Source organism: Ammospiza nelsoni, chromosome 13 (genome assembly GCF_027579445.1).
Source record: "Ammospiza nelsoni isolate bAmmNel1 chromosome 13, bAmmNel1.pri, whole genome shotgun sequence".
Taxonomy (NCBI): Eukaryota; Metazoa; Chordata; class Aves; order Passeriformes; family Passerellidae; genus Ammospiza; species Ammospiza nelsoni.
The window spans coordinates 9,290,869-9,310,028 of NC_080645.1; the positions used below are offsets into that span (position 1 = coordinate 9,290,869).

Sequence of the window (19,160 nt, forward strand, 5' to 3'; positions counted from 1 at the left end):
CAAGCTGCAGTCCCTCATAGAACAGCTTGTGAATTAAGTAAGAAAGAGTACTAATTGTTTGTGTTATCATTAATTAGCCATCCTGCCTTTCCATATCATCATTTAACTCCATTAAGCTTAATGTTTATACATATACTGTATTAATGATCTCACATACAGCTAGCAGTGGAATACATAGTGATTAGTGAAGCAATAATCACATGCAGCATTATAAATTTCATCAGTAGTATGCTAATTCCATAAATTAGCAGCATTAGAATAGAAACTGGATCACAACTGGAGATGTATTTTTAGAGATTATAAATTATTACTAGACAAAATTATTTCCAGAGGAACGAAACCCCAGGAAAATAGCACTGTGTCTTTGTGGGGTAATCTTTAACTAAGAAAGAAACAGGGGGAAAAAAAATCAAAATACCACTCCCCCCACCCAACAAAGAAACCAACCTAAAAAACAGAAAAAACCCAAAAACCCAAAACCAAACAAAAAACCCCAAAAAACCAAACAGCAAAAAGAGCTGAGTTTCTAGTGAGAACAGCAGAACAGTATAATACCTAGAAGTCTGAAAGTTTGCATTTATTTTATTATGCTTTCATGACATCCTGATGATATGAAAGTGATCATTTTCAAGAGCTGTGTTTCTATTTTTTATAAGAGTTACTCAAAATTTTGGTCAAGACAACTGATGTATAGACTGACTGTGAATGCTCATATACAGGTGACAGAGCCCATGAGATCTACAGTAAGATTTACTTACAGACCATCTCAAAGACTATAAAGATTCAGAAGTTATGAAATGACACTCCTCTGGATCATTTACCACTTCATACCATGGAAATTCTCATCCTAAAATGGTTTTTTTGGGGAGTAGCAGGAACAGTGATTGTGGTATGTTCTGCTTTTTTTTTGTTTATTTTGCAGCTCAGTGCAATAAATGCATCATGATATTAAGGACTAATGAACTTAGAACAAATGAAAGAAAATTTTTTATGCAGAAAATAATTTGCCCATGGGAATTTCCATGGCAGATAACCTGTCTGTATGCAATGGGGCTGGGTAATGTGTTTGCTAATCCTATTTGTGGCTGTGATAATGCAGATGATCAAATCTCATGTGTCAGAGAAATATGATGGAAAGGGAACACTCCTTTCTTTTTCCCACTGTCATTTCAGATATTTTATGGGTATATAAAGTAGGCACATAAAGTATGAGAGGAGCTGTAGAACAGAAGATGGACCCATTATGACAAATTCTCTATTACTTGCTCTGTGAATACTCAGTCCAGAATAGCCATTGTTGCCAAACTGCAGAAAATATTTCGATTGTAAGAGTTGGTATGGACAAGCAAAGCTGATAAATGTTAGAGCTAAAATAAAACTATGCAGCAGAACTAAGTGACCCAATAACAATATCTTACAACTTTGTTATTCATGACACCTGATTTATACTGCTGTAGTTCCCACTGATTTCAATGGTTCTTTGTGATTTACATTACTAAAAATGACAGTGAGATCAATTCTTGCACAAAAAGGCATTTTCAGCAGAGATTTTTCTGTCTCAGTGCTGTGTTGCACAGGTTTAAGCACTATTTTCTCTTTTGTCACTTTTTGGTCAAGACATATTCCCTGTAAAAGGTTTGGGAAGAGATCTGTCACATTAATACTTTCTAACTGAAGGCATCATTTACCAGAGCCTATATTCAGTGTCACACTCTTTAAAAGAATTGCTCTTGGCAACACAGCCTAATGGTATTACAAATCCTGTCACAATATCAGTAGTGAGGTGGGAAGAGAGTTAGAAATATTAGGATGGTGCTCCATAGTCATAGAGCTTGGCAAAGAATAATCTGACTCTTCTCTTGCTCAGACCAATGAAATGTCAATCTCAACAATCCTGATTTTTAGTCTGTTTGGGAGACCACTGGAATCAATCTTCACCTGTCCAAGGGGAACAAAGACTTCCAATTTAAGTGCTCCACAGTGTTCTAAATAAGAAACTTGAACATGGTGTGTGAATGGATCAGTAGCACCATTGTTGTTTCCAATTTAACAAGGAATTAAATTGCCTTAGCAAAATATTCTTTTAGATAAATTGTAAAGCAAGACCATATAATACAGCAGACTCCATATGGGATTTTGCACATCTAGTACAATTTGTCAGAAAGCCACTTAAGAAAACATCAAAGCTGTGTGAAATTTGACGATTTCAGACTACTGATTGTAGCCTGTCCCTCATAATGCCCCACCAGATAATTGGATAAGTCACAACAGAATTAAGTATTTATTTGGTTCTTTCTGCACATTTCTGAACACTAAGAGAATTTCCAAGACAGCAATAATCTAGAAAGTTTACAGAATTTCTTATAATTACATTAATGCGTTCAGAGGGTGTATATACCATTACAGATGAAAACCTTTTAGTCTTACTAAAACCAAATGTATTCAGTATAACAAACTTGATTATGTATGTCAGAAGAATTTTTAGTGATTTCAACGAATTATTTTATATAATTAGCTTGACTTTAATTTCAAGTCTTAGAAAAAGTGCAAGATCTTTGTAAGAATAATTGCCTGTTATTATCCACTCTGATGCCACCTTGATTGGTCAAGAATTTCTATGCATTGCTGATATTGCAGAAAGTCAGTAGGAACAAGTAAGCATACCTAAAATGGAAGAAATCTTAATATATTCAAAACATTCAGTAGTTTCTGATTTTTTTAAATCAATTTAAATAAACTGTTTTAAATGATTACCAGGGAAAAAAGTAAAAGCATTGATAAGCTCATCCCTTACAAAACTGTTGTATTGTGCAGATGCAATTAGTTTTCTTTCTGTAAAACCATCAGAAAATTCAGTGGCTCCCTAAAGTATATTTAAATATTCTTTGATGAATTTTCTTGTGTCATGCTTAATTGTGCATGTGTCACACAACTCCAAAGAATGCTACAGTGGGAGCAATTACTTCTCCTATATAACTGTAATATGGTTTCATATATAGCATGAATAATTTACATATATTGGATTTGAGCAGGAAAAACCATATTTAATGCAGTCCTTCAGTGAAAAGATTCTTGTCAGTCATCTGCTCCTGGGCAGATTGTTATCTACGAAGCAAGAATCCAGTCTGCATGTAAGGCAAAGAGAATGTCTTTTGTTAGTGTAGTGTGCTCAAGTGGATCAGGAAGATTCAAAACAATTAAAGTATTTTTGTATTTTTAAACACCCTGAGTTTTATGTGTCCATATATCAACCAGTCCCTAAGTCAGGAAGCAAATAGAGTCTTGTATTGAATGCAGAGAATGTTCCTGCCAAGGCTGGGCAGCATTCCTGGCAGTGGGAGTTCCTCATTACAGCTCACCTGGTGTCACTGCTACTACCTCAAAAGCATCCCTTCTCCTCACAGCCTTCATATGATTTTCACTGTTCTATCTTTCTTCCTTCCCCCACCCCGTGTGTTATGTCAGCATTGCAAGCCTGGTTAGGAGCACACAGAACTGGCATTTCTGCATCCTCTTGATTTTAGGCACCTGGAAAAGAAAGGAATTTTACCTGTTCATTAAAGGGTAAACAAAGGAAAATCAATAATCTTCACCAGTTACTATTATATGTTTGAAACTGTGACCTGTGGGTATTAAATGATAATTACTGCTTGCTTTTACAGGAGGAGTGGGATTCCGGCACCCTTGGGATTTGCTCTCCAGACTGGAGTGGCCTCAGGCCATTTCCCCAGGCTGCACTCTGCTGCTCTCTACGGCGTCTCTTCCATCCCACCATTATCTCCTGTGCCCTTTCCTGCCCCCAGTTCAGTCTCATTTTGTTCAGCTGTCAGGATGCACAGGCTGCTCTTGCAGCACCTCACTGACCACTCAGCCTCTTTCTCTCCTGCATTGCACTGCCCAGTTCCAGTTCCTCTCAATCCTGTCTTCTGTGTCTTGGCAACAGCTTCTGCCAGGATCTCTCTGGAATCAAATGGGACAGCTTCTATTCTGTTCCTGGGAACAGCTGAACTTTCAAAAATCTTTTTTATATTTTCTTCCCTGATGTTTTCTAAAATCAGCCTGACAATCTTGGAAATTTCCTAGAGGTTTTTAATCTAAATACATCCTTTTTCACAAAGCTATGAGCAACTGAGCATATGACTTTGTGACTGTGATACTCACAAACCTTAACAGAAGACAACCTTTTAGCCTTTCCTTTTCAACTGTGCCAAATAACATTTTTGACTCATTGTGCCTTGTTATGCTGTTAATTCACAAGATGTGATTTCACTGAAATCACATCCCCTTCTTGCTGTCATGAAAATTAGTGACAATATCACTGCTAGCTGTTTTTTGCTGTGTTCTAAAAATATTCAAACAGATCATTGATATCAACACATAGGTGTTGTACCTCTAAGTTTGAACAAAGCCTTGTAGAATGTGTAACTGGAGGACTGAGCAGAAATAGCACTTTTTATTACTACAAATACATCTTTTTTTCTTTAAAAATAGGAGGGAGGAAATAAGTTCTTTGATGCTGATTCTATTTTTAATTAATTTTTAGTCATTTAACATGACTAGAAAGTTTGAAGTTTCCCGTTGACACTGTACATTATGATTTAATGACCTAGACTTATTTACACATAAATGAGTTTTTTAATGGTTTAATTAACAAAATGCATCAGTTTGCCTCTTTAAATTAAGCAACTCTAAGGTAGTATCTTTTAGTAATTTCTAATGTTTAATAAAAGATGAAAGTCTCCCATTATTTTAAGTGAGTACTTTCCCAAAAAACTGTTTCCTTGTGACATGCTGCTGCTGCTTCAAAATATTGGACTTGACATTCAGACTAAATTTTAAAATAGGATAAATTATTTTAATTTAAAATTCAGAGGAATTTGATATTTTGGATAGGAAAAAAAAATAAACTAAAGGTTTACATCTTGATAAACCCCTGTATGAGTTATTCCTGGCTCCCAGGAACTGCTCTTTTTAGGAGAGGGTTCTGTTCTCCTGTTGAAGTGCAGAAGGTCCAGTGAGTGAAATTAGAGGTAAGTTTGTCTTCTCTGCACTAAGAATGTTCTCTGCTTCTCTCAGCTGCTCAGTCAGACTTGATCCATAGTGGGTTAAGTCCAGTTCTAGGAGTTTGGTTTTATTAGGAGATTTAATTATGACATACTTCTGATTTTTAAGCATCCTTTCCAGTTGTGTTATCTAGAAATCAATTTACATCAGAAAGAGACAATGTATCAATTTTCTGCATTTTATTATCTCTTTTCTGGAGGCTTCCAAGAACCTTGTAGAGATAAATTCTACCCCTTTTTAAAGAGCAGGAAGCTGGGGTATAGAATGAATCAAGACTTGCCCAAGATCACAGGGAAAACAGCAATAGAGCTCTTCATTCTTAGCTGATTCTTAATATTGTGATGCAGGCCAACATTTCTGATGTGCAATAGTCATAAGGGGCAAACTTCAGGTACAAGGGGACCCCCACTGGCATCCATGGGGCTGCTTGTATGAATGAAGCTGAGCATTCAGGGAAGGTTTTTGCAGGATTAAGGCTCCACATACAGTGGAGAATTGAGCTCTATCTGTACTTTAAATAGATTCCCAATCCTTTGTGCTTCCCATTGTCCAGTGTTGTCTCTCACTCTGAAATAGGGCATATCAGACAGGCAGGAGAGCTGAGCAGACGACTGGAAGGGAGAAGGCTGTCTGCTATGAATTAAAAATCTAAAGGCTGACCCCCCAAATCATAGGCTTCAGTTTCAATAACTTCCATGGCTTTGATATCAGCGCTGTGATTCTATTTTGGTTTGTCTTCTGATTTTTGAACTCCTGGGGTTGGCTACACTGACATCATCTCTAAATTTGGTGGGGAGAGAAAAAGGCAAGCATTGTTAGGGTGCAGGAGCCGGCACAGCAGCAGCTGCTGATTTGCTCAGTCAACACAGTCTATTTTATCACACGGCTTGAGATCGAAGGTTTCTCAACTATATTTTTAGCACCTTAAGTAAAAGCTTGTTTGTTTTTTGACTAAGGTGATTATACCCTTGATGAGGCGTTACTGCTTGTTCTGCAAAATAATAAAGACTGTTAATCTTATGATAGACTCAGGGGTAAAAACAAGCATCACTCTAACCTCTATTATATTATATTCATAGTCAGAATGTCCAAAAAAGAGACCTGCATCTTTTAAATCATTATCATCTCTGCTTTGTTGTGCATTGCATTGCTTACAAAAGAAAAGAAAAAAGTTACCAGAGTGTCCTATTAGTGCTGGGGAGCTATGCAATGTGAGTAAATAACAGCACAGAACATCAGCAAGATCAGAACAGGGAATGTCTGTTTACAAGCTATACCTCAGGAATATTTTTAGTTTTTATTCCTTAGAGAGAGGATTTGCAGCAAGAAACACAGTATGTTCAGGGAGTTCACTGTCACCTAAATAGCCCCTGCACTGGAGACCATGGAGTGTTGCAGACCATAATTAATCTTTCAGTTTACTATCTGTGGTAGGTCAGTGATGTGGTGACAGCCCAGTGAACCTGGGCAGCTTGTGAGCTCTCCCAGTGAGCTGTTCTGAGGCAGCTCTGCAGGAGCCTGGGCAGCAGGACTCTGCTTCTGCTCACACAGCACCATCACAGGCACAGGGACAGCACCACGGGCACAGGGACAGCACCACAGCATCGCAGCACCACAGGCGCAGGGACAGCACCACGGGCACAGGGACAGCACCACGGGCACAGGGACAGCACCACGGGCACAGGGACAGCACCACAGCATCACAGCACCACAGGCACAGGGACAGCACCACAGGCACAGGGACAGCACCACGGGCACAGGGACAGCATCACAGCATCACAGGCACAGGGACAGCACCAGGCTCATCCCCCTGATGGGAGCAGTGGGACCATACTGCAGCTCTGCTTGTAGTGCCAGGGAATTTGGAAATATCACTGCAACTCTGAGTGTGTTTTGCACACAGGCACCTGGTGAAACAGGAGCAGAGAGGGAAATCTGGCTCCCAGCAGAGTCTGTAGGAGTTCTCATGTTGCTTCAGCTGGTTCAGGATTATACCCCTCGATGCTTTCACTGGCTTGGGGTTTCCCACCTCCATATGGACCCATCCCACAGCTGGGATCATCACATGCTATTCATTGCATTTTTTATTCTTCATCCAAGTTGTTTTGCAACTGTTATAAATGGAAGAATAAATCTGTGGCAATGTCTTGTCTATTTAGATAGAAAGGAACAAGGACTGCCTTTTACTGTCTGTTGCTATAGTGCCTAGCACAATAGGGGCCTGGGTCTTCACTGGAATCAGTGCAGGAGCCCCATTGTAGGACAGAAATGTTCCTGAGGAGATAGAAAAATACAAGAGCTACTCTGTAATGCAGTCATGTGCCGTAATGGCAAAAAATAATTTGACATCAGCCTGGTTCCATTCTGTGTGGGACCATACCCTGCTCTGCAAAAACTTCTCCAGTACTAAAAATGATCCTTCATATGGCACTGATGTTCTTGCAGTAGCACAGGTGATTTTAGAGACCCCTAGAGCTCCCAGTCCCAAATACAGATCCCATACTCTAACCTGGGACTAAATTTGGTGAAAAGCAGATGCACAAGGGATGAAATGTGGATAATACTTAACAGTACAAGAGCTGCAAGACAGAATGGGAGCTAAAAAATTGTGCTCTGTTAATATGAGGTGGATTTAAATAGGTAAGAAATTATCTGCCAGGATGTAATTTGGCAAGAAGACCAAACTTAATTTTCTCATGTCATCCAAAATATGTCATGTCCATCTGAATAATGTCCTCCCAAATGGAAATAGGCAGAAACTTTCCAGTAAGCACTACTTCATTAGAAAATGCTGAGTTACTGAGATCAAAAATATATCACAGGAAATTCTCTGGGTCCCTGAGTTTTTATGTTGGGTTTTGTATGGCCTTCCTCCAGCTCCAGGGCACTGAGCAGGCTTCCTGAAGTCCAGTTAGGAGCTCACATATCTTCCAGGTATCTTTGGTAGAGTAGGAAACCTTGAATTTCTGAGATCTCTGATCCAAGTTGGGGTTCCTGAAGCTTTGACTCATTTATTCAAAAATTTGGATATCTTAATTCCTATCCCAATACCCAGCCAGTGGAGGTGGAAACCTGGTAGCCCTAGGAAAGCTTCCCCGGTAGTGGTTCACTCTTTTTCTCCTCCAGCAGTGGTCACTGTAAATTCCAAGATTTCTGGTTAAAGTGAATGCCCATATTTCTGAGGTTCTTACTCTGTTGGTAGGTGAGAACAAGCAATCCCAAGAACCCTGAGGCTCTCAGCTCTGCTGCCTTCATAAGGGTTCTTGTTTCCAGGTTCATCCAAGATTTTTACCATTTCAGACATTTCCTTTTTGTTCAGACAAAATTATCAGCAATAAAACAATTTCTTTTTTTCAATGAAAAATTTTCAGAATTTTAATTCCACAGAAAAATTTTAGAATCTACTACTTTACTTTCATTCAAAACAAAAATGTAGAACAGAAATCTTGAATTTGGGTGAAAGCATCTGCAAGAACTGTCTGGAGAATTACTCAGTGCCTGCTCCTTGGACCACATGCTCCATGCTGAATTGGTAGCATCACTGCAAGCCTGCCTGCCTGGATTTGCCATCTGAGCTTGTTTGAGTGAGTCATTCTCAGCCTGTGAGATGTGGCATATCCAGACTGGGAGATGGGTAATGTTTGGCACTTAGTTCTTGGTGCTGTATTGTTTACACTAGAGCCATTAAATGTTCTGTAACCTTCAGATATCTTGTTTTTCAGCCATGACTTTTGCAGTGTCAGGCTGTGTTGAAGCACAGGAACAGTATGCTCAGTCATGGTGTGTGCAGAGTTCAAAGCTTTGTGACTGTTACACAAAGCCTCCCTGTGCTTTCAGAGCTATAATCCTTCCTCTTGACAGAATCATTAAAAATAGCTGTGGATGTTAAACATGCTCCCTGCAACCCATAACAACAACATTTCATTGCATCAGAGTGCAAGGACTGAGCACTGCTGCCTCGTGCTGTGTGGCAAAGTGCTTGCAGGATCAGCATTGGAGAGAGCTCAGGCCAGGGCTGGGTTGGAAGGATTGGAAGCTGTCAATATCCAGAATCAGAAAATTCAGAAAAGCATAGTGAAGACCTTATTCAAGGCAGTGCAATGGAATTTCCTCACCAACTTTTTTGCCAAAATTATATTAAAAAACAGTTAATCTGGGAATTATTCCAGCAGATCATGCACAGAGACATCAAAAAAGAAATGGTGCTGACATCATTTTATGTGTAACGAGTGAGATGTCAGCACTGTGCAGTGATTTCAGCACACTGGTGCCTAACAAGAGAGGAAAGGTGTATGCTGGGGGAAAGAGCAAGAAGAAAGAAAAGTTTCAGACAGTATTTGTTTAAAGAAAGAAATCCATCATATGGCTTTTTTAAATGAGGATAAAACTACTCTCTCCAGCTGCATACAAATGGGAGAGCAGCTCACATATTAAAATGGATCTGGGACTTCCAAGTACTTCACTCAATATGCAGAAAATTATACTGGATGTCGACAGCTTTTCTCCACAGAGAAGACAGCTGTGGGGGTCCTTTTATTAGACAGCATAAAAAAAGTCCTAAAGTGAAGTTTTGCCAAGTAAATAGGCAACTATTCGATAAAACAATCAAGTGCTGTTTTTATTTTGCTATTCAGTGTGGAGTTTGCTACATTTCCTGCAAATAATACAGAAAACAAATCCCTTTTTAGGACTGTGGGAAGTACTCACATATGACAAATGGTGATTGGTACACAAATGTGCTGAGCTGGTAATGTCTGTGCTCTCCAGAGCCCATGAATCATCTGCCAGTGCCAGTGTGATGTTAAAGTAGATAAAAATATTTTCCTTTTCCATTCTGAAACAGAACCAAGGAACCTTCCTGATAATTAGAGATGACACCCTGTGAAACCACAAACCCTGTCTATTGCCAGGGAACTCTTTTCAGTTCCATGCATGAACTGCACATGTCACCCTTATTGTCACACAGGTACCCCTGGAGAGAGCCAAGGCCTGGATTCAGGCACTGAGAATTTCAGCTCCCCTGAAACTGCTTCACCTCCATCTCTCCATGGCTGGGATCAGTGTAGCCCTAAAGGCAAACTCACTTTGTGGAAGTCCTTTTGCTCAGGAACAGCCTCCTGCATATCCCTCCCAGCTGATGGTGAAAAAGCTCATCCTAAAGTACTTCAGGGATTATTTGAGTCTTCTGCAAGAACAGAGGGAAAGCTGTTTAGAAAAAAAAAAATTAGTTTATGCTGTTGAAAGTGATGGTTGTATCTTTCACAAAATATTTATGATTCTAGTATGAGCATCTGGGACACAAAACAGTTAATATGCAAACAACAGAGCTAACTGGGATATTACAGAGCATCAGCAAACATATACAATATAAATTTGACAAGAGAGATAAAAATCAGCCTGGCAGCTTTTAATTTCCATTTCCACTCAAAAGGCAACTTCCCAGAAACAGCTGCACTATTCCCATGCTTTACCTCTCTCAGAATCAAGAAGGGCCTTTGCATTTCAGGGAAGGAATGCTTCCTCCCTGAAACTTCATATATTAGCTCTCTTGGGTTTTCCTCTCTTAATTGCTTTCAATCAGAGCAGAGGTTTCTTTGTTGTTTGTCTTTTTGTGTTTGCTTGAAGAGCTACAATTAAATACCAATTACAATTTGGATAGGTGACAATGTAATGCCATTCCTGTTTAACTGTCTTTTTCAAGTCTTGATAACGTGTTTTAATCACAGTGACTGTTAACACATAGAAAGCCAAATGCAACAAATACAGATGCTATTATTCAGTTTGAAATGATTGCCATTTAAGAAAAGTAAAAGGACTGATGGAATTGATATACTGAGAGAGTTTTGTAAATCTCTGCAAAGGCACAGGAATACTTTGCATAGGGCATTGTGAGATATGTCTGCAGCTAGTTATTCTTTAAAAATCCTTACACAGGTTCAAAAAATCATCCCATTTTTTGTCTTTATAATGTGTACTTTGTTCTTCATTTTCTATAGTAGTAGAAATGAAAGGCTAAAATCATCTCCATAGCTTGTCATTTCACAGGTTATTGCACTGGCTCATCCTTCAGCTTTTTGCCACAAAGACCCTTTGAAGCTTGCCCAGTTCTCTCTAACTGACTTTTGTATCTGACCTCCACCAGCACTTAATTGAGGGATATTTGCTAACTTAAGTAGTCAGTATTGCATTTTCTGTCAAATTTCTCCAAACCTCTTTTCCCATGCCTGCACAGGGCCCAGATCCTCACCCATAGCACAGCAAGGTGCAGAATGCAGCTGCTCTTCCCTGACTCACCTTCTTCTATTCCTCTCCTGTATCCACAGAACAGATCAAGGTGAGACAATTTATTGCCACTTCATTGACTTGTGCTACATTCCCACTGGGATTTCAGTGCCACCTGGGGCTTCTCAGTGCTAGAGTGACATGAATGTTTCATAAAGTAAATTTAGAGAAGGAAGGGAGGCAGGTAAGAGTCAGGTTGCTCAGAAATGTTGAATAATGGGATTGGAAGGAATGCTGCAGGTCCCTGTGAGCTGAAATTCCACTCTGATGTCTCTATTCTGTCATTACTCAAGGCACTCCATGGTTGTTAGTTCTGGTGGGTGTTGCACAGTAAAAATGCATTAGAGTAATTATATGGTAATGACAGAAGATCATGAGTTAAAGATGCTGTGAATTCCTGTATACACATCTGAAATTGTTTGGAGCTGATGCAGGAGGTGTATCCACATGGAATTTGATAGCACTAATATTGTAATTAAAGCTGAGGAGAGAGATGAGGTTTGCACTTATTTCTTACTGCTACCTGTGAATATTAATTAGCTCATGGAGCCACCTGACCTTAGCAATAATCAGCTCTGTTACATAGAGCAGAAGGGAAAACGTGAACTGCCCTCTAAATTTTTATTAAGAAAGCCAAGATGAAAAGAGCCTGGTTGTTGTAAAGAATAGAGGTTCCTGGAAGCCAAGTTACCTCCTCTGTGGTGGAGGAAGATCAGAATTTTTCCAGTTTCCTCTGCTTTGTGGAGGACAAGGACAATTCTATCACCACAAAGGTGACAGAACCATGCCTGGTTTGGCACACAAATGAGTAAGAGAATGTCAGGTCTGCAGAGATTTCTCTGAGACTTTCTGTATTCCTGCTTGCCTTCCTACCTGCATGAGCTGTATGGAGAAGTGATTCCAGAAGGCAAAAAATGTAACCCTGAGCTTCAGAGTCTCCCTGAGTCTGGACATCATGTATGTTAGTCTTTTTGAGGGTTTCACATCACCCTCGGAGAGAAGGGAAATTATTATTTCATCATCTATGAGATTGGATGAAAAGGTACATTGGGAAACCCTGCATTTTTGTATTGGAGAAAGACCTGAGAATTAAACTAAATAAAACTAAAATTCTAGTCTCACATCTTAGACTGCCTGGAAAAATAATCCTTTTCTCCATTCCCACTAGTAGTGTAGTCTGGGCTTTGGAGACACCCAGAAAATTGGGATCAGGGAGAAATTTGGGTGTCTGTTTTTTACAGATGCCAAGTAGAAGCCGGGGAGAAAAGGAAGATTATACCTGCGGCATAACTAGGTAGCTCTGTTTCTTTCCTTGTTAGGACCTGGTCTTGTTTGCTGCAGTCAGGAGCAGCCTTCCTAATGGTTTCCTGGTAAGGCTCATTATTGAGTTCATATTTTTGTTCTTCTCACATCTCCCTCATCTCCTCTCAAAGTCCCCTCCCCAGTCATGAGGACTGGATCACCTGTGATACACAGACTTTGGAGTCTGTGTGGAGGGCCAGGCTGTGTTAAAAATGAGGTGTGTTCTTCATCTCCTCAGGCTGACTGGAAAGTAATTCTCTGAAGAGGTGGAAGAGCACGATGCTGCTGTGCACTGGTGTCTGGCTGCTGCCCTGCTGGAGATCCATGAGCAACAACAGCACGGCAAGTCCTCTTTCTTCTTTCCTGACAGCACCACAGTACCTGGATCTTAATCAGTCAGTGTCAGACAGTGTCACAGCTCTGAGCGCTGCTCCGAGCAAAGCACAGCACCGACGCCTCCCTGCTGCTGTAGCTTAGGTTACCATTACCAGCCTGATGTAACACTCCTGTGCTCCAGGCAGGCTGAAACCCTCTCAAGTGTTGGCACCAACACGTGTTCAGATCAAGGCACCTCCAGCCCTGGGCGTGGTGGTGTCTGTGCTCCTGTGGCTCTGTCAGAGGTACCAGGGCTGCACTGCTGGTGTCAGCACAGGTGGGAAGCACAGCTGCTGGACAGGGCGTGATGAAAGGAAAAATGATTGCTGGGGTCACTGGTATCATTTTAGTCATACATGTTATAGGGAAGGATGAATTTGTGCATATTTTATATGAAAACATTACATGCCTCTTGGGCTGTCTGGTTTGTAACTTTTGACTGGCATGGTTTAAATCAGAAAGGATGGAGGGCAAGCCTACCAAACAGGAAATGGTGACATAATATTTTTAGCAGAAACAATCAAATAGCTGACTAGAGGGAATAATTGTAGCTCCATCAAAGTTAGAGTGGTTTACTGTTTCCAGCAGTGAGTCTGGCATCAAAGGGAATCCTAAACCTGAAATCCTTGGAAAGAAGTGGGTTATCAGCAAATACAAATTGATTCATGTAGAGAACAAAGACAACATTTTGTGAGTGTGACAGCCTGGCTTTTCCCAGCTCAGTGACAGCTTTCCCTTCCTGGAGCATGGAGTGGTTAAGCTTGGCCTTTCACCATGTTAACACATTTTCCTCAAGGCCCTGTACCTTCAAGGTAGGAATAAATAAAGCTTCATTTTAAAAAACTATTATATAAATTACATCTGTTCAAAGGGTCCTGCTGGGAATGTTTTTAAGTTCTGTAAGTGAGTGAAAGCTGTGGTGTTAATACAGGGGTCTGGTGAGCTGGGTTCACCTGTGAGCACTGAATGAATATTCACAGCAGCTTTAGTAAAAGTGTGGTGCTTAAAAATTTTACAGAATAAGAGGCACCAATGATAAACTTCAGCAACTGGAATTTCTGTTTGTTGGTTCCCATTTCATGGGCCCTGCTGAAGCTGTATAGGCCTTTGTTGTGTGTGGAAAAGAAACAATTATTTGGAGCTACCCTGCTAGTAACAGCACAGAAGGGAGGCAGAGCTGCTGCCACAGAGCTGATGAAAGGAAAAGATTGTTGTTGTGGCTGATATAATTCTAGTTACATGTTACAGAGAAGAAAGAAAGTACGTTCAGTGAGTGTGGAAATACAGGGTGATGACAGCTTTACACTGGGTGTTCCAGCTTGGCTGGGTCAGTCTTCAAACAGATCTTATGTGAAGAGCAGGGTATTTGGTGTGTCATATTTATTGTTGAGGGTGTTCCTTCTGCCTCCTTCTAAAACAAAAGCATTTCCCCCCACTCCCCTGGTTAGGATGTGCCTCAGTGTAGAGACGTGTCCTGCACAATACAGTCCAGCACTCAGGGAGATGTACCTGTGCCTTCCTAATGGATGACACAGTAACAATTCCAGGATGTCTCCTGCAAAACACAAACAGAAATGGATGCAGAAATCAGTGGCACATTTTTTTACAAGAACAAGGCCATTCACCCATCTGAGCTCTGGCAGGATTAAGACCTTGTTTAGAAACAAGACGTTCAGTAAAAACAGTATTTTCAATTTTCATTTCTTAAGTCCTATAGAGGTTGTAAATATTTTGGAAGTTAGAAAGAATACAGAAATGCTCAAGTACTGCATATTCAGAGGTCTCAGATTTAGTACAATGTTTTATGAGGCTTCCTCATAACTCATTTCAGCTGCCCCAGTGGTAAGCACAGTGGTGTTTCAGGGCCTGACTGCAGAGGTCACAACCTTGTGCACACAATATATTGAACAATTCCATCATTCCTGCCTTCAAAGTGAATTTAGACTGACATAGCAGAATAGAAAAAAATGCTTAATAAACTAAGGGTTTTATTGCACACACACAGTCTCATAGGTATGCATTCAGCAAAGAGTGGGCATGACTCTATAATAGGTGCACTAAAAAAAGCCATCTGTTTGTATAATATCCCCTTTCACCACACTGAGTAAAAAAGACCTTTTCAGTTATTTTACCCTCTATCCTCACCACCTTTACATTTGTTTGACTATAGTATTACCTTAGTAGAGAAACCTTGTTATGGAAAGTGATAAATATGAAATTTAGGAGAAGGAATCTTTTATGGGCAGGAGCAGAGGCAGTGCACTGAGCCAAGCAAGGGAGTCAGGAGACTGTGCCCTGGCAAGGGTGGCCTGTGCATGTCCTCTGGTGAGGAGAGGAACTTTCCACTGTGCTGCCCCTCCTGCCTCCTCCAGAGCAACCAAAGCAGGAGCTTCCAGGGGCCAGCTCATCAGCCCAGATGCTGAATCAGCCCAAGAATATTTAACTACAGCAGAAAAATGGACCACACCAGAGGATTTTCTCCTTGAAGAGAACTCCACACTGTTCTGATTAGAGATGGAAATTTCTGAGGTATTCTGGACTTCTTTAAGAGGTCTCAGCAGTTTAGTGGAATTAAAAATGGAAGTCATGGTAACCTTAGGCATAAACATCAGTTAACCCTTGGATGTGATAAGATTTCTAAAATCTTATCAGACCTTCACCACTTTGAAAAGATTCATAGCAAAACTATTTGATAAAACACTCCCAGTCTTTAGCACCCTCCCATTCACAGTACCTGTTATGAGAAAGAGCTTTAGCATCCCTAATTTTGAGATGAGCAGCTGAACTCCAGGACCCTTAGACCAGTTCCTCCAGGATATCAGAGTGCCTCAAAACATTTGAGAGCCCAGTCCTGACTGACCCTCTAGAGGCCAGAATGAAGGATGGGAAGCAAAACTTTAAATCCAAGGCCCTCATGCCTTAAATGTTAATCATAACCACAGCACCATCCTTGTGCTATAAGGAAGTTATTCACCATAAATAATTCCACATTAGCAAGACTTGTAGCTAATTCTTTTTGCTTTTCAGTCTTACTGTTCTGTTGTTATGTTGTACAGCCACTGTGACCCTACTTTTCAGCCATATGTTGTCAGTCATATTTTTGCCTCTTGTTGCATTGCTGTCAGACTCTAAGCTGTTTATGAGTCCCTGAAATGTGAAATTTTGGTCTTATTTCGTTTTCAGCTAACCCTGTTGCTTAGATGCAAGAATATCACATTTACTATACAGAGAGATTTATTTAAAACCCAATTGTGAGTTACACTGAGGAATCTTCAGCAAACCATGACAATAAATAATGAGAGGAAGTTTGCCTGGAGGACCTCCCTAATGAGGTTTGGTCTTAGGCAGGCATTCTGTTTAGAAGTCAAATACTTTGTTCCTTGAGATTTTCATGTTTCTCCCTATATAGCAGGGATTTCTGTGAGGTTTTGTTAATAATTGACCTTGGGGTCACTCATGATGGCACATAATGCAAAAAGACACCAGGGACCTATCTAGGGAAAAAGTAATTCTACATACAATTCTAATGTCTAATATTTATTTCTTTATACACAAAAAATCTTAGCAAGATAGCAGGTTTTTTTTGGAAGTAGGCATAGACTAATACACTTTAAAAGAGACTATAGATAGCTGTAAATTAGAAAATATTATTGTGGCCCACATTTGCTCAGAGGAGGGTTTCTGCTCTGAGGTGCACCTCATTGTATTGTTAATCTTCTGTAAGTTCTCTTCTCAAATGGATGAAATTAACTAAATGAACTCTCACTTCTGTAACTGTGGCATTTGCATTAGTTCACCTCCAAAAGCCACTTTCCCTTTCCATGCCAGCCTCTGTCTGCTCCCTCAGTGACACAGAGCATCTGTGGTGACATGGGCTTGTGGCAGCCACGTGGGGGAATACCTCACCAGCTCAAACCTTCATCTCTCTGTAAGGGACACAGATACACAGCTTTCCACCCTGGTGTTTTGGACATTATTATAAGGAGTGACAGGCAGCAGCAGTGGAGGTACTTGCAAACACACAAGTGATGTGTATATGATGCATGTAAAGGAGGAAAATCTGTAGGAAATGTTGTAACAGCTTGTGATGTTTGAGGGAGATGGGTGCAGTTCTACTGATGGTCAATGAAATCCCTGGCATTCTCCATCATAAACATTTAGATGAATTTCACACCTGTTAAATGTGTTATAGTACTTCCTTGTAGGTTTACTTAAGGCCTGTTGAAAAGAGAGGGAAACACTTTTTTACTTGAACACTAAGAGACACAGATGTACTTACCCAAAACCCATGAGTAAGTTCATTGTGCATGGAAAGTCATTTACTGGATGTTTCTTGGATCCTTCAATGGACATCTAGGTAGTGGGATGGGTAAGTCACCAGACTTAAGGATTCCCCTGTGGACAAATCCCCACCGATCTTTAAAGGTTGTCAGAATGCATGTGTGGCACACCACAGTTATCAGGCAGTAATATGTATGGCAAATGGTTCTGATTGGATCTTTCAAGATGAAATTCTAAATAAATATCCAGGATGAAGTCTTCCTCCCTGGTTATATGACTATCTTTGCTCATTAATAGTCATTCTCATACTGGAAAGAACTCTCCTTAAAGTAGAGCAAAAGGGAAAAATACCATTGTCAGACTCCTAAATTAATAAAGCAGCCCAAGCACTTAGAGCAATAAGCAGCACGTTCTCAGGTTGAGGAGATACACAATGGGAAAATCTACCTGTTTGCCTCAGCTGCACATCTGGTAGCCCTTAGGCAGAAGACATGTTTGAAAGGCATCTAACCAGGAACTACACACAGTGCCTGGTTCTTCAGGTAGTGCAAAGTTCAGCAGCCAAGATAAAAAAATGCAGGGCTCTGTTCCTTCTTGCCTCCGGCAACATCTGCTCGTGTGACAAAGAAAAAGCTCAGTAGTTCTGCACTTCAAATACCAGTTTGATGTCTGACTTATAATCAAAGTGCTCACTAACTCCATGCTTTGCTCTTACTCAACTGTTTTAATCTTTCACAGTGCAAGGAACTTGATAATGTAATAAACAAAAGATTGACAGAGGATGTAGCAACCCTAACATATCCCTCCAGTTCCTCTGCTGAGGAGTGATGGATACTTCAAGTGAAGAATTCCCCTGGTGGCTTAATTGTTTTCCAGGCATCTTTCTATATGAACTTTTCCAATGGTAAAATCATTACAAAGTAGAAATGCAATGTCTCCAGGGGCTAGCTTGGAAGCCCAGTCTAATTGCAGTAATGAATCCTATAGGCAAACCAGGACTTTTTGTGAATGGTTTTGTAAGGTGAAGGAATGGGAGGAAATGTTGGATTGAGTTAGGTCAGAGTGCTATGTTTGGCCACCTTATAATTTGGGATGTTACAAACCAAGGTCTCTCCAAAAGGTAGAGCCTAAACTCTGAAATGAGAAACCCTTAAACTCTCAAAATGGGAGCTCTGTGTTACATTTTTCAAAATGAAAAGGCAGTGCTGAGAACACTGAGAACACCTGGTGTTCAGGTATCTCTGATATTCAAATCTTTAACTGAATTCAAATTTTACCTCTCACTGGCAGCTGCAGTATTTTCTGCTTCCATTCCTTTTGAGATTGTTGCAGGGTGCATAGTTTCCCAGTTACATGGTGAAAGAGGCTGGGGGTATTTTATGGCTGCATCAGAAGAAAGGCCCTTCCAGCCACACTGCAGATACATCAGGCCCTGTGATGAGCAACAAAATAATGTTTTAACATACCTCGATGAGAGGAAAGTAGTGGGAATTCAGGCTGATATCATCCTCTCCAAGATGGCTTATTGGGAATTTTTATATGCAAAACTAGAAAAAAATCTGGCCCATCAGAAAATAAAACTCAGTGTTTGCTACCAAGACAGGGGATAGGTGACAAAAATAAATCATGGTCAAAAGGAATATTTCATTTCCAGCATGACAGGGAGGAAACAGTTGTCTAAGTTACAGATTTACAGTGAGAGTCCAGCCAACAGAAGTCTATATAAAGTTTAGAGACAAAAAATTAGAGACACTTGCCAGAAATATTATTTGCTTTCATCTTAGGAAAAGAAATAATTGCAATCAATTATGTTGTAATTATCATATTGGCTTCAAAGTATTTGGAAGATTACTTTG

The 19,160-nt window shown here is 40.2% G+C and overlaps 1 long non-coding RNA gene across 2 annotated transcripts in view; it reads left to right on the top strand.

Annotated features, from left to right (window-relative positions):
- The window catches only part of LOC132079184 (uncharacterized), a 117,555-nt gene extending 104,558 nt beyond the window's left edge, over positions 1-12,997 (top strand). For both annotated transcript variants that reach the window (XR_009419360.1, XR_009419361.1), the window contains 3 exons: positions 11,297-11,398; positions 12,666-12,716; positions 12,887-12,997. This is a non-coding gene — a long non-coding RNA (uncharacterized LOC132079184). The remainder of the gene's footprint in view (positions 1-11,296; positions 11,399-12,665; positions 12,717-12,886) is intronic.
- Positions 12,998-19,160: the final 6,163 nt, after the last annotated feature.